This window comes from Leopardus geoffroyi, chromosome C2, assembly GCF_018350155.1.
Source record: "Leopardus geoffroyi isolate Oge1 chromosome C2, O.geoffroyi_Oge1_pat1.0, whole genome shotgun sequence".
NCBI classification, from domain to species: domain Eukaryota; kingdom Metazoa; phylum Chordata; class Mammalia; order Carnivora; family Felidae; genus Leopardus; species Leopardus geoffroyi.
Window position 1 is genome coordinate 34,588,469 of NC_059333.1, and position 12,237 is coordinate 34,600,705.

Consider the following 12,237-nt stretch of genomic DNA (forward strand, 5'->3'; position numbering starts at 1 on the left):
GATTTAGTAGATCTGTGATGGGGGCTGATATTCTTCTGCCTTTCTCATGAGCACCATGGTGATGCTAATGCTACTGTTCTGCGAACCACACTTTGAGAACCACTGCCTTACCCAAGGTCACACCTTCCTCCTTGGAAGCAGCCCAGATCCCTTGGGCATATAAAAACCAGACCTGCTTGCAAATGAAAACAGAATTGCATTTCTATATTCCTCTCTTATGTCCTATGTCCGTTCTCCCCTTATAGGGGCTGATCCTACATGTACTCTAAGACCCAAATTGATCTACTTAAAATACCTAATTATTTAGTGGCTCTCCAATATCTCTAGAATGACATCCAAACTACTACCTTTTGCATTCTAATTTTGGATTAATAAAACTACCTAGCTTCTACTGGCTATTGAATGCTGCTGAGGAAGATGTGTACAAATTCATAATGTTCAGTTCCAAATGAGCCCTCTATACTGCGTGATAGTACTAGAATATGTGTGGGTATCCTTCTCACACTTTCCACATTAATGTTTTTTCTATTTTTTTCTCATTTCTCCCTACTTCCTACTTCACCATTTCCTACCACTCTCAGAAAATGGCCTTTCCATCCCCTTACCAATTGCACAAACCATATGCCGTCATCCTTCACATCCCTTTCCCTTAAATCCCCAAATCTAGTCCAATATCAAGTTCTGGTGAATCTATCTACAAAATATTTCTCCAATTTTTCCACATCTCTGTTTCTCACTATCTATTCATTCTCTTGTGCAGGCAAACATTATTTTTCACTCTGATAACACAAAAGACCCAAGGTTTTGTCACATCCAATCTATTCTCTCCTTTGGCGGTGTTTCTAAAACAAAACCTTTCATTTCTCCCTTTTAATGAACTCCGTCTACCATAAACATCCTCATGACCCACCCCCACTCCACACATACACTTATTGATCTTAGAAGAAAGTTCAAAATTCTTAATTTGGCTCACAGGTTGTTTATGTATGTATTCTGCTTATATCTCTTGTCTCATTCTGTATTCCTTTATACAGTACAATATACTCCAATTTATGCTGAACAATGTGAAGTTCATGAGCTCTTGCATAAGCTACACAACTAGAAAAGTATGTCTGAGTTCCCAAGGCTATGAAAACAAGCAAACAAACAAATAAAAATGTATGGTAGCAAATTTTAAAACTTTCTTTTTTTAACTTTTTTTGTTTTTTTTTATTTTTTTTTTATTTAAAAAATTTTTTTTCAACGTTTTTTATTTATTTTTGGGACAGAGAGAGACAGAGCATGAACGGGGGAGGGGCAGAGAGAGAGGGAGACACAGAATCAGAAACAGGCTCCAGGCTCTGAGCCATCAGCCCAGAGCCCGAGGCGGGGCTCAAACTCACGGACCGCGAGATCGTGACCTGGCTGAAGTCGGAGGCTTAACTGCGCCACCCAGGCGCCCCAGTTTTTTTTTTTTTTTTCAATGTTTATTTATTTTTTGGGGGACAGAGAGAGACAGAGCATGAACGGGGGAGGGGCAGAGAGAGAGGGAGACACAGAATCGGAAACAGGCTCCAGGCTCTGAGCCATCAGCCCAGAGCCTGACGCGGGGCTCGAACTCACGGACCGCGAGATCGTGACCTGGCTGAAGTCGGACGCCCAACCGACTGCGCCACCCAGGCGCCCCAGTTTTTTGTTTTTTTTAATGTTTATTTATTTTTGAGACAGGGAGACAGAGCGTGAGTGGGGGAGGGGCAAAGAGAGAGGGAGACACAGAAACTGAAACAGGCTCCAGGCTTAGCTGTCAGCACAGAGCCCAATGCGAATCATGAGATCCCGCGAATCATGAGATCATGACCTGAGCCAAAGTCTGACGCCCAGCTGACTGAGCCACCCAGGCGCCCCTTAGAGCTTTCTAATCCTTGAGAATATATCCTCAGACCCTGAGAGGCTGGTCATGAATCCCAGGTCATGAATCTATACTGTTACAGATGCAATTCTTTAATATATAAGCAAAAAAAAAAAAAAAAAATTACAGAATTTTAGGGGTAGAATAGACATTCAATGAAAGAAAGTCCAACTCTCTTATTTTCCAAATGAAGAAATCAATGCTCAGAGAAGTTAAACCATGTACAGTGGTTATTAAAGGGGTCAGACCAAGGTTAGAAGGAGGGTGAAAAAAACAGAAGGAAATCTAGAAAATAAAAGACCAAAGAACTAAAAAAATAAAAAAAAAAAGTTGAGGGGGGTGTCACTATCAATTTTGAAATTCAATAGAGATAAACTCAATGTGTATGTGAGGTAGAAAAAGGGGGGGCGGAACCCCAAACGGTCTCCAAGACTGACTGTCTTGTTCAGGGGCATTGTTGTCAATGAGTCCTTGTTAAAGGCCATGGAGACTTCAAATGGGAGGGTTTACCTACATTCTCATCTCTCTGAACATGCTGGGCATGGCTGTGAGAGCTAATATCTCAGGAAAAGGTGTATTTTATATTATTAATAGTATATACACATGAAGAAAACATGCCCATACATACAACTAAATAATAAAAATTTTCACAAAACAATGTTCTGATGTTTTCTACCTTATTTTGCTCTATTCTAAATCATCAAGAGAAGGGCTAATTATGACTTGCTTCATTGTTTTCACAGTCCATTAATGGATTATGACCTACAGTTTGAAAAATAATATATACTTAATTTCTCATTATTTAGTCTGGATTTGAGGTCTTCTTTGTTTTCTCTTATCCATAACAGCAATAATACTTTATAATACCCCTTCATGTATGTTGCCTTCTTGGTAAATTGCATTTGGTCCCACAACAATCCTTCTTATTAAGATTAAGTCAGGCAATAGGAAGAAGAAAATAATGGCCTTACTCAGCTTTGGCTACCACAGTAAGATACCATGGACTGGATAGCCTAAATAACAAAAATGTATTTTTTTACAATTCTAGAGTCTGGAAGTCTAGGATCAAGGTACCAGCATGATCAGGTTCTGGTGAGAGATTTCCTCCTGGCATTCAAAGAGCACCTTCTTGCTATGTCCTCACATGGAAAGAGAGAGAAAGGAAGCACTGATGCTTCTTTTTATAAGAACACTAATCTTGTCAGGAAGCCATTCTCGTGACCTCCTCTGAACTTAATTACCTTTCACAGGCCTCACCTCCAGGAGCACCTGGCTGCCTCAGTTGGAAGAATGTGTGATTCTTGACTTTGGAGTTGTGAGTTTGAGCACATGAGGGGTAGAGATTACTTGAATAAATAGAACTTTAAAAAAATTCTAAAAAACAAAGGACTCATCTCCAAATGCCATCCACACAGGTAGGATCATCTCCAAATACCTACCCCCATGGGGTAGGGCTTCAACATATGGGTTTCAAGGGACACAATTTAGTCCATAGTGTTACTCTTCAAAAAAGAGGTCTTCCAGTCCTAGTGGAAAGGAAAACATGGGGAAAGTAAAAGTCCCATCTGCCTTGAGATCAAAATTCTAGGATAGGTTGTTAGAAATACCCATATTAATGGACAAGGGCTTATTCCTCATTTTTAGATTAGAACTTATAAAATTTCAAAACCCTTTGAAGAAGCAGCCTGACCACACAAGGGACTATGGTGGCATAACATAGTTAGAGAATAGATCTTGAGATGGTAACGTCTTCTTTCTCTACAACCTGGGGAAAGAGAGAAAGAAATCTAGCAGTTTTTGTGTGACATCTCAATGGTCATGTGGTAGATAGCCCAAAGTCAGAGACTTTGATATTACAGTATCGGAAATCTTAGCTAGGATTTCTGCAAGGATTAACTGAGCTGTGTGTCCTGGAGAATAGAAGGAGATCGCTAGCATTCCAGGAATTTTCTTGTGCAGAGAGAGGTGAAATTAAGACACTTCACAGAAGATATAACAAGAACAGAAACTAAATCTGGAAACTAGACAAGATGATCTACATCTGAACAGGAGCTACCCAGAAGCCAACAGATAAAGATAATATAATGCTATATCTGTTCTCAATGTGCCTAAACGTCATCTAGAGAAGGAGTAAAATGAGGGGATGGAGACAAAACCTGCAAATCTGGGTATGTAGCACAAAGATATTGGAAAAGGCAGAAAAATTGTTAAATTGAAATAGACTCTGATATATTTAATTGCTAAGTTTGTGACTTACAAATGTGACACTGTTATACTTCACTTTTCTTTCTATGCTCACTCTCCATTAAAGTATTCTGACTTGTGATTATAACTTAAGAAAATTATAAGGTGATTTCTAAAAATATAACATAGGTTATCATAAGAAGCTTGGGTCAAAAACAATGTGATTTTATGCTAATATTTTTGGAACCAAGTAGTTAACTCCTCACTTCCCTTCATTCCAAAGATGATAATAGATTGAGTTATGTCACATGTAAATATTACACGTGTCGCATGGACTTTCACACAATTCTCATTTATAAAACTGGCGTTCTTTGCACAGTTCTATATAAAAAATTCTTTTGAAAGTCCTTCAAAACATATGAAAAGATAAATGTAAAATAAAGGTTAAATCCAAGATAAATAGTGACCCATTTCTGGATCTGTAACTTAGAATAGAATGAACTCCATTTGGTCATGGAGTACTATAACACTTCAGCTATCTGTGCAACCCTTAGCTATTTCTAAGTCATCATTGACTGACTTTATGCCTACTGTGTACTTACTGCTGTGATAAATAGGCACTGAAGGCACAAATTGATAAGGACAGAATTCCTGCCCTGTCAAGGCTGATTGCCTAAATCCAAAAAAGAGAAAAATTAAACAGCTACAAACCATGAATATTGCAATCTGTGGCATGCTTCATGTGCTATGGGAGTGGGAAGCAGGGTCTTTGCTATGCAAGGGGGCCATGTAGGGAATATTACAAGGGACATCTTCACAAAGAGGTGATAACTGAACTAAATGTTATGTTATAGAGAGGAATGTTGTGTTAAGGTTGTTTGTTTGTTTGTTTGTTTGTTTGTTGTAATATTCCTTTTCCATACTGGAGAAACTTGGTGGAATCAAGTGAGAATTTTAGAATGGGGTAAATTGGTGCCACAAAAAAATATGAAGATTTATCTTTGTGTGTTGGGTGCTATGACAAATAAGCCACATAACAATTACTTTTAAAATCCATTCAGTAGTTATTTTGAGGAGACTGCAATATAAGCCTATAAATATGAACAAATTCCAATTGTCCTAATATGATCAGAATGACTGCTTGTAGCTTGGAATAAAATATCAAGCAACAATATCATGTACTAATTCAAATATTTTTTTACTTTCATTTTAGAGAGAGACAGAGAGAGAGAGAAAGTGTGAGCATGGGGGAGAGGGACAGAGGGAGAGAGAGTAAGTCTTAAGCAGGCTCCATGCTCAGCACAGAGCCCAATGCAAGGTTCAATCCCACGACCCTGAGATTATGACTTGAGACAAAATCAAGAGTCACTCAACCAACTGAGCCACCTAGGTGCTCCCATTTTGATTATTTTTGTGCGTTAAAATAATTAGACAGATTAAGACAGGATAACCAACAAACTTCTTGATAAAAATGGTTCAAGTAATGTTGATGAGATGGTTGTAGATGCATAATACCTTGACCCAGGTTCAGCCAATCAAAATCACTTTCTCAAGAATGTTTAATCGGAATAGATTCTAATTGGCTTTGGGTTCTGGCCTCTGCAAATCATGTAAAATTAGGACTGGGACAATCTTATTTGCCTACCAGCTTTGGTGGGCAAGCAGTGAAAGTCCAATTGCAGAAAAGTAAAGTGTGGAAGAAAGCAGAACTAAAGAGCCATATATGCCCAAAGAGAGGGTGAGAGAGGGTTGTCTTGATTGCCTTGGTTTCGGTACTTAGTTATTGTCCCTTACAGGTTCCGGCTGCATTTCTCATGCGTGGATTTCCTGAGATATGCCAAGATTACTCCAGGTTTTGCCAGGTAATTATGATTGGATTTTGTTTCATCCAAGCAAATAATACACTTGTGTCTTTAAAAATATGTATAGAAGGTAGGTAGCCCAAGACCAAGTAAGAAAAGGTAACAAATTGTTCATAGCACAATATATGCAATATCCCTATCATTTTTAGTTACTGACTTCACTGAATGAAAAGCAATAGAATATAAATAAATTCAAATGCTGTCTTTATAGTCCCCTGAGGCATACAGTAGAACTAAAATCATGTGTAATCTTAGCTGAATGAGATGTCTCTGTAATTTTAACCATAATATTCAGTTTAGAGAAAAAATATTCATTTTATCATTTCCATGTTTATTCTTTTGTTAAGTAGATTAAACTAAAATGCTCGGGTGATCCTGGAATTTCATTTAGGATTACGATTCTTTCCATCTGGAAAGAAGGTTAAAAGAAGAGTAGTTGATTAGTCATTTATTTCCAAATACTTGAATATATTGAGAGTCTAATTGAATTTTCAATTATCTAGATGTTGGACATATGTAAACCTTAGAATAAGCAACTGCTGCTTGATAAGTCTAGGTTAGGGTAGCAGTGGGCATAGAAAGCACTTTGAAAAGACAAATGTGGCCTTAATAACACCAACTAATTTTCCTATTGAGTGGCTACCCTCATGATCCTATTCTATTATTCAGGAACTTTGTAGAAGCTCTCCTTGTCACTGGCCCTCTCTAAATTCCCTTTCATATTAACTCTTCAGAAAGTTATTCACACAAAAGGGATTGATAGTTGCTCAGTGTAAGCCCTCCCAGGAGAACTGTCACTTTAAGCCTTTAATTAAAAAGAGCAATCTTTTAGTGTAGGATTTTTCAAAACGTAGTCAATAGAAAAGAGAATATTTGAGGAAAAAGGAAGCCTCCCAGCTGCCTCTTACCATGCCACATAGGTGACTGTCCACTCCATTTCTCTCCTTAACAAATCAGGCTTTGTTCAGCCGAAAAAGTCTCAAGCAGAAGTAGTTCCTATATTAATTCTGTCTTATTGTAATCATTACCATTGCTACTCTCATTCATCAATCATTTTTGTCCCTTCAAAGTATATATATATTCTTCCAAAAGGAGAAGAAGAAAAAAAAGTTCAATTGAACTTCATGAAGCATTAAACAGATGATATCAAGGAGCAATGGCACTAATGTCAACTTTTATGAACACGTAGAAAATAAAATTAGACAAACGATAGTTCTAACGTACATAAAAGGTAAGAGGTAACTTATTCAAACTTATTTCCTGCATGTTGCTCTCTTGCAAAGGTCCATGAAAACTAAACTCTCAGTACAGATGCTTAAGGCAAATAATGCTGGTAGAGTACTGAACTGGTGAATAGGTGGCTTGTCTACCAAATTGTATTAACTGTAGCAGTAGAGATAAACTCTAATCTACGATTGAGTCAGGCAAGAGCTGGTACTCCCCAAACCAAGACAGCTGAGGTGGCAGGTGATGCCTTTGGCCAATACATCACAGAGCTGTAACCACAAGGGTTGGACCAGTGATCACGATGGTTTAAAAACCCCACTGCCTAAGAGCTGAAGTCTCTCTCCCAAGTCGGAGATCTGTTTCAGTCAGCGTGTGATGGACAACAGGAAACCCCACATCTGTGAATCATATTGTCTTATGACTATTCTATATAAATGCTTCTTCAGAATAGGCATGTGTGAGTTCTGATCACTTACATTTGTTTTTATGAAAATATAAAAATGTAAAATACAATACATTTAATATATGTGCATCTGCATTGCTTTATCAAGTATTTCCTCTTCATTCATTTCTCAGCAAATAATTTCTGTGCCAGAAACTGTTACATACAACACATATGCATGCTTCGACACAGGGCAAAAATCAAGAATGTGCTTTGGAATTAGGGCGATGAGAGCTTGTTTTGGCAGCACATATACTAAAATTAGAATTAGCATGACTAATTCCAATTAATTAGGGTGACTAATTCTGTTGCTGGTGACTGGCTATATGACCTGAGCAAGTTATACTCTCCAAGTCACATTTTTTTGTTCCATAAGGTAGATAGCTTGTAAGGTTGTCATGGGAATTAATGAAAACATATGTATAGCGTCTAATGTTAGCATGATAACTAGCATTCCACCTTGATCAATTTGTTTATATTATTACACCTTTTCTGAAAAATAATTCTGGTAATCAGGACACATACATACATTCTTAATCTCAAAAATTTAGATGATCAGACAGACAAATTAAAATAATATTGGTTTAGATTAAAAAATAATCCTTTAGTAAAACATGGTGGTGGTAACTTTTATTGAAAGACTATTTGAGTATGGATGCATAAAACTAAAACAGTATTTGTAAATAGTTTCTTCCAAAATTCACACCCTAACTGTAAATTATTAGGCCATTAATCAGTGGGAAATATATCCATTCTTAGTAACAACAACAACAACAAAAAAAAAGGTGGGAGGCTGCTCAAGAAATCTCCTCACACACAATTCCATAGAACACATCTAAATAAGTCAGCAGTGTGGGTGGGTTGCTAGGAAATGCTGTAGCTTCGAGGACTTATGCTATAGCTTAGAAAACATGGGTCCTGTGGAAATTTAGTTATAAGAATTAAGTGGTCAAAGCCATCCACAAGCGCATATTTTGAAGATATTGCATGCTGTCACAGATTGTATAGAATATCCTACTTGTAAGCTGTAATAACCAGGTGATTTCTGCCTGCAAGAGATGCCCGTGATACAAAAAGAGGCTCACCATTCAACAGGAATAGACTTTGTCATACTTCGCTCTAGTTGCAGCCTAAAGATCCCTACATTTAAGCAAACAAGCCCAATGCTTCTGGTACAGGGCTCTGAATACAGAGGTTCCTCAGGGATGTTAGGTAGAAAATTAACTAAACTGATTTATTCCTAAGGAAGTTACTGTCTAAAAGTATTCCTATTCGTACTTATTCTTGAAGAATTTATTTCCCCAAATTATTATCATAGAATGAAGTTAATTCAGAATATATTTATAAGAAAGCATAAAGAAAAAAAATGTCTTTTTAAGAAAAAAAAAATCACACTGTTTACCTACTTTTATGAGACACATGTACTCAAATACAGGGCCAGGACATTTTTAGCATCCAGTGGGTACTCAGTCAATTAGGTTAGATGTTTCTAATACGATTCAGACTAATAGTAAAAGCTCAATATTTACAGGTGCTTTGCAGAAAAAAAAAATTAAATAAGTAGAACACATCGCCCTCAACTAAATAAAGTGTTTAGAAGCACAAATACATAACAAACAAACAAACAAACAAGTCAATCCCCAGCCTTTGATGCTTTAAATATATAATCCTTTTTCACCTCCACGAGAATTCCATTTTACAGATGAGGAAACTGACACATCATGAGCCTTTCTTACCCAGAAGGCAGTGCTGGAATGGCAGTATTCTAGCTCAGTCACAACCTCAAATCAATCATCATTGCAAAGGACTGTTGAAGAGATACATAAAACACAGTCCTGCAATCTAATCATGGAAGAAAAAAAGATGACAGAAATGTATTTCCTATTACCAAGACAGAATAAAGAAAAATGATCCAATCAGTGGCATCTAACTTGACTGGTGAAACACAGAACGAGACTGCAGTAGTTGAGTCTCCATATGAAGGTACATAGGCTATACTTGTAAAGGGATTAGGTATTATTTCTTAAAAACAGTGAGTTTCACCTTGATGTGCTGTCATCTATACTGCTTCCTTCCTTACCTGAAGAAAGTTAAAGTTATTACTTTTCCTTAAATTAAAATAAAGTTCATAGATGGAATACATTTTTGAAATTAAGATCTGTAATAAAGAATGGATTTTATAGAGCTTCTATAGCTTTGCTATCATTTTTAGAGTACACAATTGAATCAGCTGAAGGCTTGGAAAAAATACACTCCAGGGAGCCATTTGGTATTGGCCCAAAAAATACACTCTGTTTTAATGGGTGGTTTTTGTTGTTGATTTTATCACTTGTTTCTAAAATGCTATGATCAAGCCCTTGGAAATCCTGACTTCTCAGTTTCTTGCATGGATTCTATGGAGTGCAGAATAATTTAAGCTTTTCATCTGAGTTAGAATCTTCTGTAGTTCATCAACCTTATCTGTCACGTATATGTCACTGAAATGAGAAAAACCTTAGAAGGCAGGAAAAAAATTAAAAACAAATTAATGTGGGAAGATGATATAAATCAAGTGGTGAAGCCAAGAGTGAATTATCAAAAGATCTTTCATCAGGAGTGAATACATTTTTCTTTCTCAAGAGGAACCCATTATGTGTTTTTGTTTGCACCATTATACATCAAGTGGCATATTAAAGAAATAGATTTATTAGGATTTAGAATGTGTTTTACTCTGATAGGAAAGAATAGTGGTCCTTCAAATTTAATTTGAAAAGGCTTAAACCGTGAAAGTCTACAAAGACCCTGTCTAGTAATGAATGCTAAGAAAAACAAATACTATTTTTAACTTGAAAGGCATGAATGAATCCTCTCCCATAAGAAAAAAAAATACAAAAACAATTCCATTTTAGAATAAGCATTATTCATTCTATCTAAAATCTTCAGAATTCATTTAGTCAAATATGGCAGTCTGGCATTTTTGTGGTAAATCATGCTCTGTTTACTGAAAGGGGAAAGAAACAATTAAAACAAGGATTTTCTAAGCTTGTTTTTCCTCTGGGGTAAACTGATTGGCTTTACCAATGGGTTCTTCTGAAGGGCACATCTATGTAAAACAGAGATCTAAGAGTTTGAGATTGCCAAGCAATTTGGGAGACATTCAGAGACAAAGAAAAATTTGCTTTTCTGTGGTAACCTTCTTGTAACTTGCTCAATCACCACACTTATTCTTTTATCAGAGAAATATAAATTGGAGTCTTTCTGGAGAGACAGACAGAGATAGAGAGACAGAGAGAGAGAGAGAGAGAGAGAGAGAGAGAGAGAATATCAGTTGTTGGGGAAGAAATGTGTAGACATTTAATTTGGCCTAATGTACAGGGAAGTGGTAAGATTGGAAGACAGAGACTATCACAATACAGAGAATGGTCAATCAGACATTTGCAAATGTCTTACAAGTTAAGCAGAAAATGGCTTTTATTTTCCAGGGAGAAGTAAATAGTCTAGAAAGAACCATGTGTGGCATTGTAGGATTAGGGGTATCCTGATGGGACAGTAGATCAGAGGATGTTTTACTGTGAGACCAGCCTATTCTTGACCAACACTCTTAAGGTCTGGTTATATGCTGGCTCAGGCTGAAGGGGAGTCAAAGTTCAGGTACCTGGGAAAGAAAAAAAAATTTAGTTAACCATCATTTTGTTCTGATTGCTCAGAGGGGACAAGCTGTTCATCTAAACATGTATGAGGCAAAGAATGAAAATTTGGAGAATCTGTGTTTGGCCTTGTCCTAGGTAAACAAGGGGCCATCTGAGTTCTATTGAAGTCGCATCCCATAGGGTGGTTCTCTGTAGGATACAATTTCCTGGAACACAAAGGGTAGGGGAAATTTTTTAACCTCCTCTGTGTGTCACGATCACAGGGCTAGGGCAAAAATTCAACACTGTCAGTCTCGATGTCACTCTCTCAGCTCTGTCTTTCTCCTTGAACTTGTCCTAAAAAAAGAAAGGCTCTCCCTTATCCTTTCCTGCCAGAAAGATCCTGGAAGAACCAGTTCCTGGTACCAAAGTGGTAGGGCAAGGGTCAGGAAAGAAGAATGACGTTGGCAAGTCTTTAAAGAGGAAAGGGACTAGAGACAACAGTATCTGAGCTGAGAATGGCCTCCTAAAAATGATCATGGTCCCTCTAACAAGATAAAAAGCACCTGGAAGGGACGTATCATATCACAAAATCCTCCCAGCTGATCAGAGGGTCACCGCTGGAGTGTGTGGCTTATTTGCCGAGCTCTGAGCATGGGAGGCATTAGTTGCAGCCTCTGGGCAGGCTGGCAGAAGAAAAAGCGGAGTACAAGGAGTTAAGTGTAGGTTTGAAGCCTCTTCCAAGCACATGTTGGTGACCACGTTTGGTCTGAACAAAAAGAACAAAAAGGTCACATCTGACATCAGATTTCATCAGGGTGAGAAAGTATATACCAGTGATTTTATTATGTCCCAGAGGCTCAGAGTCAGGAGGCATGTGAAATTAAGCGGGTGGTGATTTTTTTTCCCTCCTGGGAAATAAATGCTGCATAAACTTGAGTAAAGTTCATAAACCTTTGAACTCCTTGTGTTTCATTTTCTTAAGAACTCCACTTACCACTTTGATGACTAGTAAAGTTTATCCTG